A 13,293-nucleotide genomic window follows, 5' to 3' on the forward strand; every position below is an offset into this window, starting at 1 on the left:
TAAGATGGTATCTCAGAGTTGTTTTGATTTGCATTTCCCTGATGGCTAAGGATGTTCAACACTTTCTTATGTGTCTTTCAGCCATTTTAGATTCCTCTCTTGAGAATTGTCTATTTAGTTCTGTACCCCATTTTTTAATTGGATTGTTTTGTGTTTTTGAGAATAGCTTCTTGAGTTCTTTGCATATTTTGGAGATCAGCCCTCTGTCAGATGTGGGGTGGTGAATATCTTTTCCCAGTCTGTGGGCTGTCGTTTTGTCTTGCTAACTATGTCCTTTGCCTTACAGAAGATTCTCTGTTTCAGGAGGTCCCGTTTATTTATTGTTGATCTTAGTGTCTCTGCTACTGGTGTTATGTTCGGGAAGCGGTCTCCTGTACTGATTAATTCAAGGGTATTTCCCACTTTATCTTCTAGTAGGTTCAGTGTGGCTGGGATTATGTTGAGGTCTTTGATCCATTTTGACTTAAGTTTTGTGCAGGGTGAAAGGCTTGGGTCTATCTGTTGTGTTCTACCTGTTTGTATCCAGTTATGCCAACACCATTTGTTGAAGATGGTCTCTTTGTTTCGGCGTATATATTTGGATTGTTTGTCAAAAGTCAGGTGTTTGTAGGTGTGTGGGTTAATTTCAGGGTTTTCAACTCAATTCCATTGGTCTACCAGTCTATTTTTGTGCCCATACCAAGCTGTTTTCAGGACTATAGCCTTGTAATAAAGCTTAAAGTTAGGGATGGTGATGCCTCCAGAAGTTCCTTTATTGTACAGGGTTGTTTTGGCTATCCTGGGTCTTTGTTTCTCCATATAAAATTGAGAATTGCTCTTTCAAGGTCAGTGAAGAAATATGTTGGGATTTTGATGGGGATTGCATTGAATCTCTAGATTGCTTTTGGCATGATTGCCATTTTTACTATTTTGATCCTGCCTATCCAAGAGCATGGGAGATCTTTCCATTTTCAGGTTTCTTCTTTAATTTCTTTCTTTAGAGACACAGCTGTGGGTGATACTTGATAGGCCAGCAAGACTAACCACATTGTTTTCCTTGATTGGTGGCACCACCTAGTGGTCACAGAACATAAATAATTTTTTGTATTCTGACCCATAAAAATTACTCTTATCCTGACTTGTATGCATAGACCATAATTAACAGGTATGGATTCAGTCAACACACCATCCAGAACTATCAACATATTTGCCACAGAAATTAACGTGGGAAAAATAGTATACAATTTGACTGTAGATATCAGAACTCAAATACTTGGCCCAAGAACTTTCTACTAAATTTCTAGAGGATATACTGTATAATAGTCTAGTAGAAGATTGCACTGACTAAGAAAGGACATTTCTGGAAGGGAGTGAAGGAATTTCCCTGTAGTGCTGTCCAAAAACTATGCAGGAGACAGCCAGGTGGAAGACAGACTTGAGCTGAGATTCAAAAAGGATGGATGTTTTTGACTACTGAGCATGTTTCTATCAAAGAATCCTTCCAGGAATTCTGCAATTCTTTGATTTGACTAAAATGTAGGAACAGTGGTCAGCAGATTCTAACTGGGCACTCCAGTCAGTTAGAGAATGAAGACAAAATACCAGTGATCTGAGTCCTGCCAGGGTACGTGCTTAGAAAAAAAAAAAAATCACTGACAATCAAAGGGCTGGGGATGTCAATTTCTCAAAGCAACATGCTTAAGAATGTGCTAAATAAATGTTTATAGATTCTAATCCCAAGCCAAACATGATTCAAATTCCTCCCTTCGGTGAACAAGTAAAGAAAAACCAATAGATAACTGATGATATCATCATACTCAAGTCACTGGACTCCAAAGGGGAGATAGTAAAAATTACCTCACTTATGAAATGTATAACAAAGTCTATCTATTCACCTTGATTTTTAAAAAGTTTTACATATGTATTGCTGCTGATGTTGGGTGTGTGTGTGTGTGTGTGTGTGTGTGTGTGTGTGTGTGTGCGCGCGCACGCACACGCGCACGCGCATGTATTTGCGTGTAAGTTTGAGGACAATTTGCAGCAGTCAATTTATCTTTCTACCATATGGGTCCTGACACTCATCAAATGTAGAATTTTGGGAGTAAGCACCATTATCCAACTGATCCATCCTGCCAGCCCAGGATGTTTATTTCTCATTTGGAACTCAATCTAGAACATTCCATATAATTCAGAAAATTAAAGTATTAAAAACACAAGAGGAGAAGAAAGGCATGGAAGTCAAATGTGTTCTTTTTTCCTTTTTGGTTTTTTGAGGCCATTTTTTCTGGAAACCTAAACATGCCCTAAGTAGACTTCAGACTGCAATCCTTTCCAGCAGCCTTACACATCCTGGAAGACACAAGCCCAAAACTCAAATATCGTTCTGTAATTCATAATGTAAAATACAGAATAGAGCATATTGAAAATTAATCAATAAAGAAAAAGAAAATGGGGTCTGTGTGATGCCTTGGTGAGTAAAGTCACTTGCCACCAAATTTGTTAACCTGAGTTCAATTCCCAGAACTCACATGGTAAGTGACAATTGTTCTCTTGATCTCTGGAAGTTGTCCTCTCTTTTCCAGATATAAAGATGCCTTTTAGTAACAAAAGATGCTTAGTACTGGATCAAATGTTTAAAGAGGCCAAGACACATAGGCATGACCAATGTGCAGAATATAGAAACACTCCTTGAAAAGCTTGTCTTGTAATTTAAACCACTTTCCTGTGGAACATCAAAATTCTTGTTTCTCTGTATTAAGCACACAGAATAGAAAATCAGGATGATGCCCCTCAACATTTGCCTATGTATTAGAAAGCTATCCTGAGGTACATGGAAGGAAATCGTTATCTATCTGGCCCTAAGGGAAGATGGAAAAAGAGATAAATGGAAAGAGAAGATGTGAGCAGTTTCTGCTCTGAACTGTAAACATCCATGCGGACTTTTTGATAGATGGTGTGGTTCTATTTTGTTGGTTTTTGGAACTGAGGTCATAATTAAGAAGGGTGCTTGGGGTATTCGTATTGTGCCAATAAATGTGAAATTCTTGGAACGGTGCAAGACAGACCAGAGGGAAAGCATTTGCCAATAATATTTTCCTTAATCAAGAAAGAAAGTCGGAGGTTCGAAGATGATCAGATACCATCATATTTCTGACCACAAACAATGCCCACTGGAGATGCAGTGGTGCTATTCCCATGACCCTCCTGGGTAGCTTCCTGGAAACCTAAGTGTGTGGGTTTGGGGGGAGTATGGTTGCAAAGCTGAAACTTAAAGGAATTGATGGAAGGTCACCACTAGGAGTGGAGCCTTCAGCTTAATTTGACTCTACCTGGACCAGATAGGGACAGGATTGACAGATTGATAGCTCTTTCTTGAATCTGCGGGTGGTGGTTCATGGCCATTCTTATTTGGTGGAGCGATTTTTCTGGTCAATTCCAATAAGGAAGGAGACGCTGGCATGCTAACTAGTTAAGTGACCCTGGAGTGGTCAGCATCCCCCAACTTCTTATAGGGACAAGTGGCATTCAGCCACCTGAGATTGAGCAATAACAGGTCTGTGATGCCCTTAGATGTCTGAGGCTGCATGCACACTACACTGACTGGCTCAGCCTGTGCCTACTCTATGCCAGCAGGAGTGAGTTACCCATTGAACCCCATTCATGAAGGGGATCAGGGATTGCAATTATTCCCCATGAATGAGGAATTCCCAATAAGTGCGGGTCATAAGCTTGCATTAATTAAGTCCCTGTCCTTGCATTAATTAAGACACCGCCTGTCACTATTACCAATTGTATGGTTTAGTGAGACCCTCATATCGGCCCTGAAGGTGTCTGCCCATGGCCCTGGTTGCCTGCTGAAGAAGTCGAACTTGGCTATCTAGAGGAAGTAAAAGTCCCAACAAGGTTTCTGCAGGTGAACCTGCAGAAGGATCATTAAGGAGAGAGCAGTGTTGGGGGGTGCACTGGCACTGAGCCTACATATGCCTTCTTCTCACCAGGAGGTGTGTCCCTGGTTCTGTTGTGCTTAGAAGGGGAGGAGGAGGTATGGTGGGGGTGAAGCCAGTGTGGTTTGGTACATGTCTCGTGGTATTGGCTGTTGTTTCTTGTACCTGGCTATCATTTTCCAGTGCATAGGTTTAAAGAATCCAGTGTTGGAGATAATCTTTGGTCCCCAGGTTCGAGTGGGGTGGCAGATGGCCCATGGGGGTGCGTCTGGTGGTGGCTCCCTGGGACTCCAGTTCCTTCAGTGGACAAGGCCATTCCCAGGTCTCGCCGTGGTCTGGGTTGGGAGCACCCGTTTTGTGTCCCTGGGGCTTGCCATGGGCACTCAGCTTGCCTGGTGCTTTGCAAGTCAGGGGCCCTGAGTCATTCTGCACCTTTTCCCTGAGTCCAGACCCTCTCTAGAGTTTGTGTTGTCTTTTTCTTCTATGTCTAGCTAGCTGGCCTGAGGTGAAACCCTACTCCATAATCCCCTTCACTTCTGTGTCCATTGGAAGTGTCTGCAGTGGGGGACGGTGGTGGGGACACTGACGCTGTCAGATCCCATTGGGTAAAGTTTGTCTCTTCCCACATCCAAAACATTGACTCTTAGAGGTGGATCACTCGGCTCCTGCATTGGTGAAGAGTGCAGCTAGCTGTGAGAATTAATGTGAATTGCAGGACATTTATTCTCCACACTTGGAATGCACTTGCGACACAGGGTTCCTCAAGGGACTATGCCTGTCTGAGCATCTCTTGACAATCAATAGTCCCCGCCCTCAGTGCACTCTTCTGGGTTGCATGGCTGGGGGTTAGCTTTAATGACCCCGCACGGGCCCTCCATCTCCCTCAGTTCCGATGTGTGTTGGGTGCCTTGGTGGTGGGTGGTCATCCTCGTTGTTTCCCATGAGAGCCTGGACCAATGTCCAGCCCTGCCTTTACCTTGGCTTCTTCGCGATGCTCAGCTCCTGCCTCCCCTTTGACCCATTGCAGCCTTGGCTGCCTCAGCTCCCTGAGCCTCCTTGGTTCTGGTCCCTTGTGGAAGCCATAGCAAGCCAGGATGTCCAAGGAGTCAGAGGTTGTGATTGTGGTGCTGTGTATGCCAGTCGCCTACAGGATGATCAGCTCTCTGGGGGAAGCTGTGGGTCGATGGTGGTTGTCTTGGGAGGGGTTCACGGTGCGCCCTGAGCACTCTCCACTGCCACTGTGGCCACTGCAGCCACCAATGTGTGGGTGGATGAGAAAGAGGAGAGCAAGAGCAGAGGCAGCAGATGGTGAGACGTGTGGACCCATCTGGGCCGGGGAATGGGGGAGTGGGGTGGGGGTGGGGGTGTCATCCTTTGGGGCTCAGAGAGTGGATGCAGTGCAGCCCAGTCTAGGGGAATTGGCTGCTAGAGCGAGGCAGGGCTGGCCAACTCTCTCTCAGTGACCCCTCCAGCTCCACCGCCCGACATTGTCTCTCCTCCTCCCTCCAGGAGGGCTGCACAAGCCCACAGGGGTTGTCTCCAGTGTCTCTGGTAGTTTTCGCATCTCTCTTCCTCCATCTCCCTCGCCCATTGGTGCCTGCTCCATCAGAGTTATTTAATCTCACAAGATTAGCATGCCTGTCTTCTCACCCTTTCCAAACTCCCAATTTTTTCTCATTGTTTTGATTTGAAATTTTTTTTTAAGGTAATTTCATGTCACCTAGGGAATGGACTCCAAATGGTGTGTAGCATATGTGTGTGTAGAGACCAGGGGTTGATACGAATGTCATCCTTAATCACTCTCATCTATTTATCTCATTGACTTATTTATTTATTTGAGACCTGTTGATGAAGAAATTTCCCAGTAGTGGTGTCCAAAAAGTATGGTGAAAGACAGACTAGAGGTGGTCTTCTGGAAGAAAAGGATGGATATTCTTGACAAGTGAGCATGTTTCTCTCAGAGAATTTATCCAGAATTCCTCCCATTCTTTGATTGGACTGAAATGTAGGAAGAGTGGTCAGCAGATTCGTAAGGAAGCACTGAGGTCAGTTAGAGAAAGAAGACACCTTAACAGTGAACTGAGGCCTGCCAGGGCATGTGCCTAGACAACAAAATCACTGAAAATCAAGGGGCTGGGGTCTTCCAATTCTCAAGGCAACATGCTTGCAAATGTGCTAAGTAAATGTTTATAGATCCTAATCCCAAGACAAATATGATTCAAACCCCACGATTCAGTGAACAAATAAAGAAAAATCAGTAGATAAGTGATGCTATCATTACACTAGAATCACTGGACTCCAAAGGGGAGATAGTAAAAATTATCTCACTCATGAAATGTAGAACAAAGTCCATCTATTCAGCTTGATTTTTAAAATTTTATATAGGTGTTGCTGCTGATTGTGTGTGTGTGTGTGTGTGTGTGTGTGTGTGTGTGTGTGTGTGTGTGTTGAGGACAATTTGCAGCAGTCAATTTTATTTTCTACCATGTGGGTCCTGACACACATCAAATCTTCAGATTTGGGACTTAGCATTATTTTCCAACTGATACATCTTGCCAGCCCAGGATGGTTATTTCTCATTTGGAACTCAATCCAGAAAATTCCATATAATTCAGAAAATGAAGGCAATAAGTCAGCAGGAGGAGAAGAAAGGCCTGAAAATCAAATGTGTTCTTCTTTTTCTCTTTGGTTATTTGAGACCTCCTTTTTCTGTGTATTCCAGCCTGGCCTGGAAAGCAAGACATGCCCTAAATTGACTTAAGACTGCAATCTTTCTGCACCAGCCTTATAACTCCTAGAAAACACAACCTACCATGCCCCAAACTCAAATATAGCTCTGTAGTTAATAATGTAAATAGAGAACAGAGCATATAGAAAAATAATCAATAAAGAAAAAGAAAATGGGGTCTGTGTGATGCCTTGGTGAGTAAAGACACTTGCCACCAAATTTGTGGACCTGAGTTCAACTCCCAGGACTCACATTGTAAGTGACAATTGGTCTCTTGATATCTGGAAGTTGTCCTCTCTTTTCCAGATACATGTGCAACAGGCACAAGAAGAGTATTAATGTACATGCAATGTAAAAATAAATAAAGTGTAATAAAACACTTAATGAAAATCTAATAATGTAAAGAAGTTTTAGTAACAAAATATGTTGAGTACTGGAACAAATGTCTAAAGAGGCCAAGAAATATGAAGGAGATCAATGTGGAGAATATATAAATACATAAAAACTTGCTTGTAATTGAAGCCTCATTCCTGTGGAGCATCAAAACCCTTGTTTGTCTGTATTAAGCATACAGAATAAAGAATCAAGCTGAGGCCCCACAACATTCACCCATGTATTAGATAGCCATCTTGAGGTACATGGAAGGAACCTTTGATTTATTTCTGGCCCCAATGGATGATGGAAAGAGAGACAAAATGGAAATACAAACTGTGTGCAGTATCTGATCTGAACTCTAAATATCAATGGGGAACTTTGGGCAGATGGCAGAGAGAGAATCAGCCATAATGCAAAACATACATGGAAGGGGATATGGTTTACATTATACACAAAAACTGGAGACACATGCAACTGTGACATCATTTTCACATGAATGCTGTTAGTTAGCGGGCATGTTCTTGTTCCAAATAAAACGTTTAGAAATCTATACTATGTACATTAACAGGGATTTGTATGGACATATATTTGAGGATGTCAGTACACCTGTGTGCACATACATATGTGTTTGTGTGTATCTGTGCCTATATGTGTGTGTGTGTTGAGAGGTTCATATTTTCTCTCCTCTTGGATTAGACAAAGGATGTGCAAATGGTCATCTTATAAGCTGCTTTGGAGACTCAATGGCAGCAGGCTGCAGTCCCCAGGGTTTCAGAAGTAACTGCTCATGTTCACTGTGAGAGCGTGTTACCCTACTTTTAATTCTGTGACAGCTTTGCTAATAATTCTGAATGGCCTGACTGCACACAAGCTTCGCTAACCTGATGACCTTGGAGTGACTGGAGATTCTGATAGTGTCACAGCCTAAGAAAAGCTATCATGTATTACTGTAATTGTATTTCCCAATGGAGTTCAGTCTTTCTTCTACAGTAATAAGCACACAGCTTTTTAGACAGGCCATTAGGACTGCCAGCTGTTACACCTGCCTTTGGAACTTCTTACTATATCACTTCAATACCATGCTTGCCTGAATGCCTCAACTCATTGCATGGCTTTCTATGAACAAAGACACTTTAACACCATTGTTGATTACAAAGAGTCATTAGATCCTTACTTATGCATGCACACCTTTATGTGTAAGTGCACATGTTCATTTATGTGCAACTCAAGGCTGTGGGTGACTCTTGATTGGCCAGCAAGAGTAACCACATTGTTTTCCTTGATTGGTGGCACCACCTAGTAGTCACAGTTAATGAATAATTTTTGTATTCTGACCCATCAAAAATTACTCTAATCATGACTTTTATGTGAAGACCAGAATTAACAGGTATGCATTTAATCAACACACCATCCAGAATTATCAACAAATTTGCCACAGAACTTAAAATGGGAAAAATACTATACAATTTGACTGTAAATGTCAGAACTCACATCCTGGCCCAAGAACTTTCTACTAAATTTTTAGAGGGTATAGTGCATAATAGTCTAGTAGAAGATTGCACTGACTAAGAAAGGATATTTCTGGAAGGGAGTGAAGGAATTTCCCTGTAGTGCTGTCCAAAAACTATGTAAGAGGCAGACAGGTGGAAGATAGACTTGAGGTGGGTTTCAAAAAGGATAGATTTTCTTGACTACTGAGCATGTTTCTATCAAAGAACCAGCCAGAAATTCTGCAATTCTTTGATTGACTGAAATGTAGGAAGAGTGGTCAGCAGATTCCTAACTGGACACTCGAGTCAGTTAGAGAATGAAGACAAAATACCAGTGAACTGAGTCCTGCCAGGGTACGTGCCTAGACAACAAAACCACTGACAATCAAAGGGCTGGGGTCATCAATTTCTCAAAGCAACATGCTTGCAAATGTGCTAAATAAATGTTTATAGATGCTAATCCCAAGCCAAACATAATTCAAATCCCTCCATTCAATGAACAAGCAAAATAATCAATAGATAAGTGATGATATCATCACACTCAAGTCACTGGACTCCAAAGGGGAGATAATAAATATTAACTCACTTATGAAAAGTAGAAAAAAGTCCATCTATTCAACTTGATTAATAAAAAGTTTTAAATATGTGTTACTGCTGAAGTTGTGTGTGTGTGTGTGTGTGTGTGTGTGTGTGTGTGTGTGTGTGTGTGTGTTTGAGGACAATTTGCAGCAGTCAATTTATCTTTCTACCATGTTGGTCCTGACACAATTCAAATCTTGAGATTTGGGAGTAAGCACCATTATCCAACTGATCCATCCTGCCAGCCCAGGATGTTTATTTCTCATTTGGAACTCAATCTAGAACATTCCATATTATTCAGAAAATTAAATTATTAAAAACAGCAAAAGCAGAAGAAATGCATGGAAGTCAAATGTGTTCTTTTTTTTCTTTTTGGTTATTTGAGACCTTTTTTCTGGAAACCTAAACATGCCCTAAATTGACTTCAGACTGCAATCCTTTCCAGCAGCCTTACAGGTCCTGAAAGACACAACCCACCATGCCCAAAACTCTAATATGGTTCTGTAATTCATATTGAAAAATCAGAATAGAGCATATTGAAAATTAATCAATAAAGAAAAAAAATGTGGTCTGTGTGATGCCTTGGTGAGTAAAGACACTTGCCACCAAATTTGTTAACCTGAGTTCAATTCCCAGAAGTCACATGGTAATGACAATTGGTCTGTTGATCTCTGGAAGTTGTCCTCTCTTTTCCAGATATAAAGAAGCCTTTTAGTAACAAAATATGCTTAGTACTGGATCAAATGTTTAAAGAGGCCAAGACACATAGGCATGACCAATGTGCAGAATATAGAAATACTCCTTGAAAAGCTTGCCTTGTAATTCAAACCACTTTCCTGTGGAGCATCAAAATTCTTGTTTCTCTGTGTTAAGCACACAGAATCCTGAGGTACATGGAAGGAAATTGTGATCTATTTGGCCCCAAGGGATGATGGAAAAAGAGATAAATGGAAATACAAACTGTGAGCAGTTTCTGCTCGGAACTGTAAACATCAATGCGGACTTTTTGACAGATGGAGTGGTTCTATTTTGTTGGTTCTAGGAACTGAGATCATAATTAAGAGGGGTGCTTGGGACATATGTATTGAGCTACTAAAGGTGAAATTCTTGGACTAGTGCAAGACAGACCAGCAGGAAAACATTTGCCAAGAATGTTTTCATTAATCAAGAAAGACAGTTGGAGGTTTGAAGATGATCAGATATAATCCTAGCTCTGACCACAAACAATGCCGACTGGAGATGCAGTGGTGTTGTTGCAGGGGCAGCTTCCTGAAACCTAAGTGTTTGGGTTTGGGGGGAGAATGGTTGCAAAGCTGAAACTTAAAGGAATTGATGGAAGGCCACCACTAGGAGTGGAGCCTGCAGCTTAATTTGACTCAACACAGGAGACCTCACTCAGACCAGACAAGGACAGGATTAACTGTGACTCTGATTTCAAATGTATATTCTATGCATTGAGTAGTTTGGAAACTGATTTATTTAACATAACAGACTTTTTGTGAAGGCTGTCTCATCAAGTCCTTAAAATGTTTCTTTGGGGATGTTTGTAGCCAGTCTGGAATGTGTTTAGACCATGTCTTCTTTTGGAAAATAAAAAACATTTGTCATATACTACTTTTGCAGGTACTAGTGTTTTCTTTTTCCACCTGCTGGTCATTTCCAATGAAATGACTCTCACCGTCCCCATTTCTTACTATTTAAACTTCTGTGGTTACTTAAGGTAAATGAACAACTTTGAGCTGTAGCCATCTGACCAAAGCCCAGACAGCACTTTCCAACAAACCATTAGCCATTCTGTTATGTCTGAATTATAAACCTACCCCTGAACCCTACCCAAAACCCTATTCCTAACACTAACCTTAATCCTAACCCTGTATAAGAACTCTAACCCTAACACTTACACTGAACCCTATCCATAACCATAACCCTTACTGTATAACCAACCCTTTTCCAAACCCTAATCCTTAGTTCTAACCCAAAATCTGAACCCTAACCCTTACACTTATCCTGAGCCCTACCCATAAGCATAACCCTTACCCTATCCCTAACCTTAACCCTGACCCTAACCCTAAACTTATCCCCTTAACCTAACCCTAGCACTAAACCTGAACCATAAACCTAAACTTAAGCCTAATACTGAAAACTAACCCTAACACTAACCCTGAACCATAAACCTAACCATAATTCTGAACCTTAACCCTGAATCCTAAACTTAACCCTATCTCTAACCTTAACCTTGAAACCCTCTCCCTAACCATAACTATGAACACTAACAATCAATCCTAAACCCTAACCCTAACCCGAATTATAAAAGTGAACACTTACCCTGAACCCTAAAACTATCCATAAACTAAACCTAACCGTGACCCTAACCTTGAAACTCTAACCCCGACACTAACACTAACCCTAATCCTAACACATAACCCTAAACCTGAACCTTAACCCTAAACCTGAACACTAAACCTGACATTAATCCTGAACTGTAACCTTAACCCTAACCATAACCCTGAGCTTGAATCCTGAACCGGGAACCCTGATCAAGGAACCCTAACCCTAACTATGAACCTTTACCCTAACCTTAACTCTAAACCTAACCATAACTTTTACTCTAACCCTAAGCCTAAAATTTACCCTGAACTCTGAACCCTGACTCTAACCATTACCTTAACTGTAACTCTAAAGTCTAACATTAAGCCTAACCCTGGAAACTACCCCTAACCATACTCCTGAACTCTACCCCTAACCCTAAACCTTACCTTCTCCCTAACCCCAACCCTAACCTTGAACCCTAACCATAGCCCTATCCTCTTACCCTAACCCCAACCCAAAGCCTAACCCTAACCCTAATCCTAACATAACCCCTAACACTACCCCTAACCCTGAAACCTGCTCCTAGACAGAAGCCTAATCCTGAATCTTAACCCTAAACCTGACCCTAATCCTGAACCTTAACTCTAACCTTGAACCCTAAACCCTGAACCCGAAACCTAATCCTATCCCCTAAACTTAACCCTAACCCTGAACCATAAATCTGACCCTAATCCTGAACTGTAACACTAACCCTAACCCTAACTCTCAACACTGAACCCTAAAGCTATTCCCTACCATAAACATAAACATAACCATATGCATAAACATAACCCTATCCCTAACCCTAATCCTAACCTCAAGGATAATCCCTAATCCTAACCCTAACCCAAGCCTAAATTTAATCCTATACCTAACCCTAATCATAACACTGAACTCTGAAACCTAATATTAACCCTTTCCCCTAACACTACCTCTAACCTTAACACTTACCCAATGCCCAAACATAACACTAACCCTAATTCTAACCCCAACCCTAATCCTAACCCCATCCCCTAAACTTAACCCTAGCCTTAACTCTAACCTTGAATTGTAAACCTATCTTTAACACCAACACTGAAACCTAAACCTAACCCTAACCCTTAATCTACCCCTGAACCCTGAATATTAACCCCAATCCTACCCTACCCATAATACTAACCATGAACCTTATAGCTAACCCAAACCCTAATGTGGCTGCCTGCAACACAACTAAGTCCGAGTAATGGGTGAAAACCTGGAGATTTGGATGAACTACGAGATGCCTGGTTGATTTTCTGAGAGAATGTCTCTCACCTTTATTGTGGAGCAGCCTTATATACAAACTTAACAAAAACCCTAGGTGAAAGGGTTCACAACAGGATATTGATGCTAGTGGGGTGAGGTCAGATAAACAGGAGGTACTGTGGTTATGCCAGAAAACAACTATTAGAGACCCTGTTGGGGCTGAGTCCTAACATCTCCCACTACTTTATATATAACAAAGCAGTTATCAAGTAAGAACTATAAGATTTTAACCATTCTATCTTAGTGCATTACTATAACTATCTGTCTTCAACTCCATCAAAGACCATAGAAGGATAATATACAAACTCTAGAACTGAAAGACACATCTTGCTTCCTAGACAGTCACCCAAAGTTTCTTGGTAACATTGGGAATCCATCTTTAGCCTACAGGCCACAATGTGTCTGGCAGACTTCTCAGCAAAACAAGAAATTTTAAACTGTCCACATGCATTGGCAGTTTGTCAGTAACACTGTTTCTGTCTGTGTCCTGTAGATAGTCTGGCAGACTCTTCCATGAAGCAGAAACCCTTTAGGACTGTCCATCTTTATTTTCCTGTGGGTCCTG

This window comes from Cricetulus griseus, unplaced genomic scaffold, assembly GCF_003668045.3.
Source record: "Cricetulus griseus strain 17A/GY unplaced genomic scaffold, alternate assembly CriGri-PICRH-1.0 unplaced_scaffold_84, whole genome shotgun sequence".
Taxonomy (NCBI): domain Eukaryota; kingdom Metazoa; phylum Chordata; class Mammalia; order Rodentia; family Cricetidae; genus Cricetulus; species Cricetulus griseus.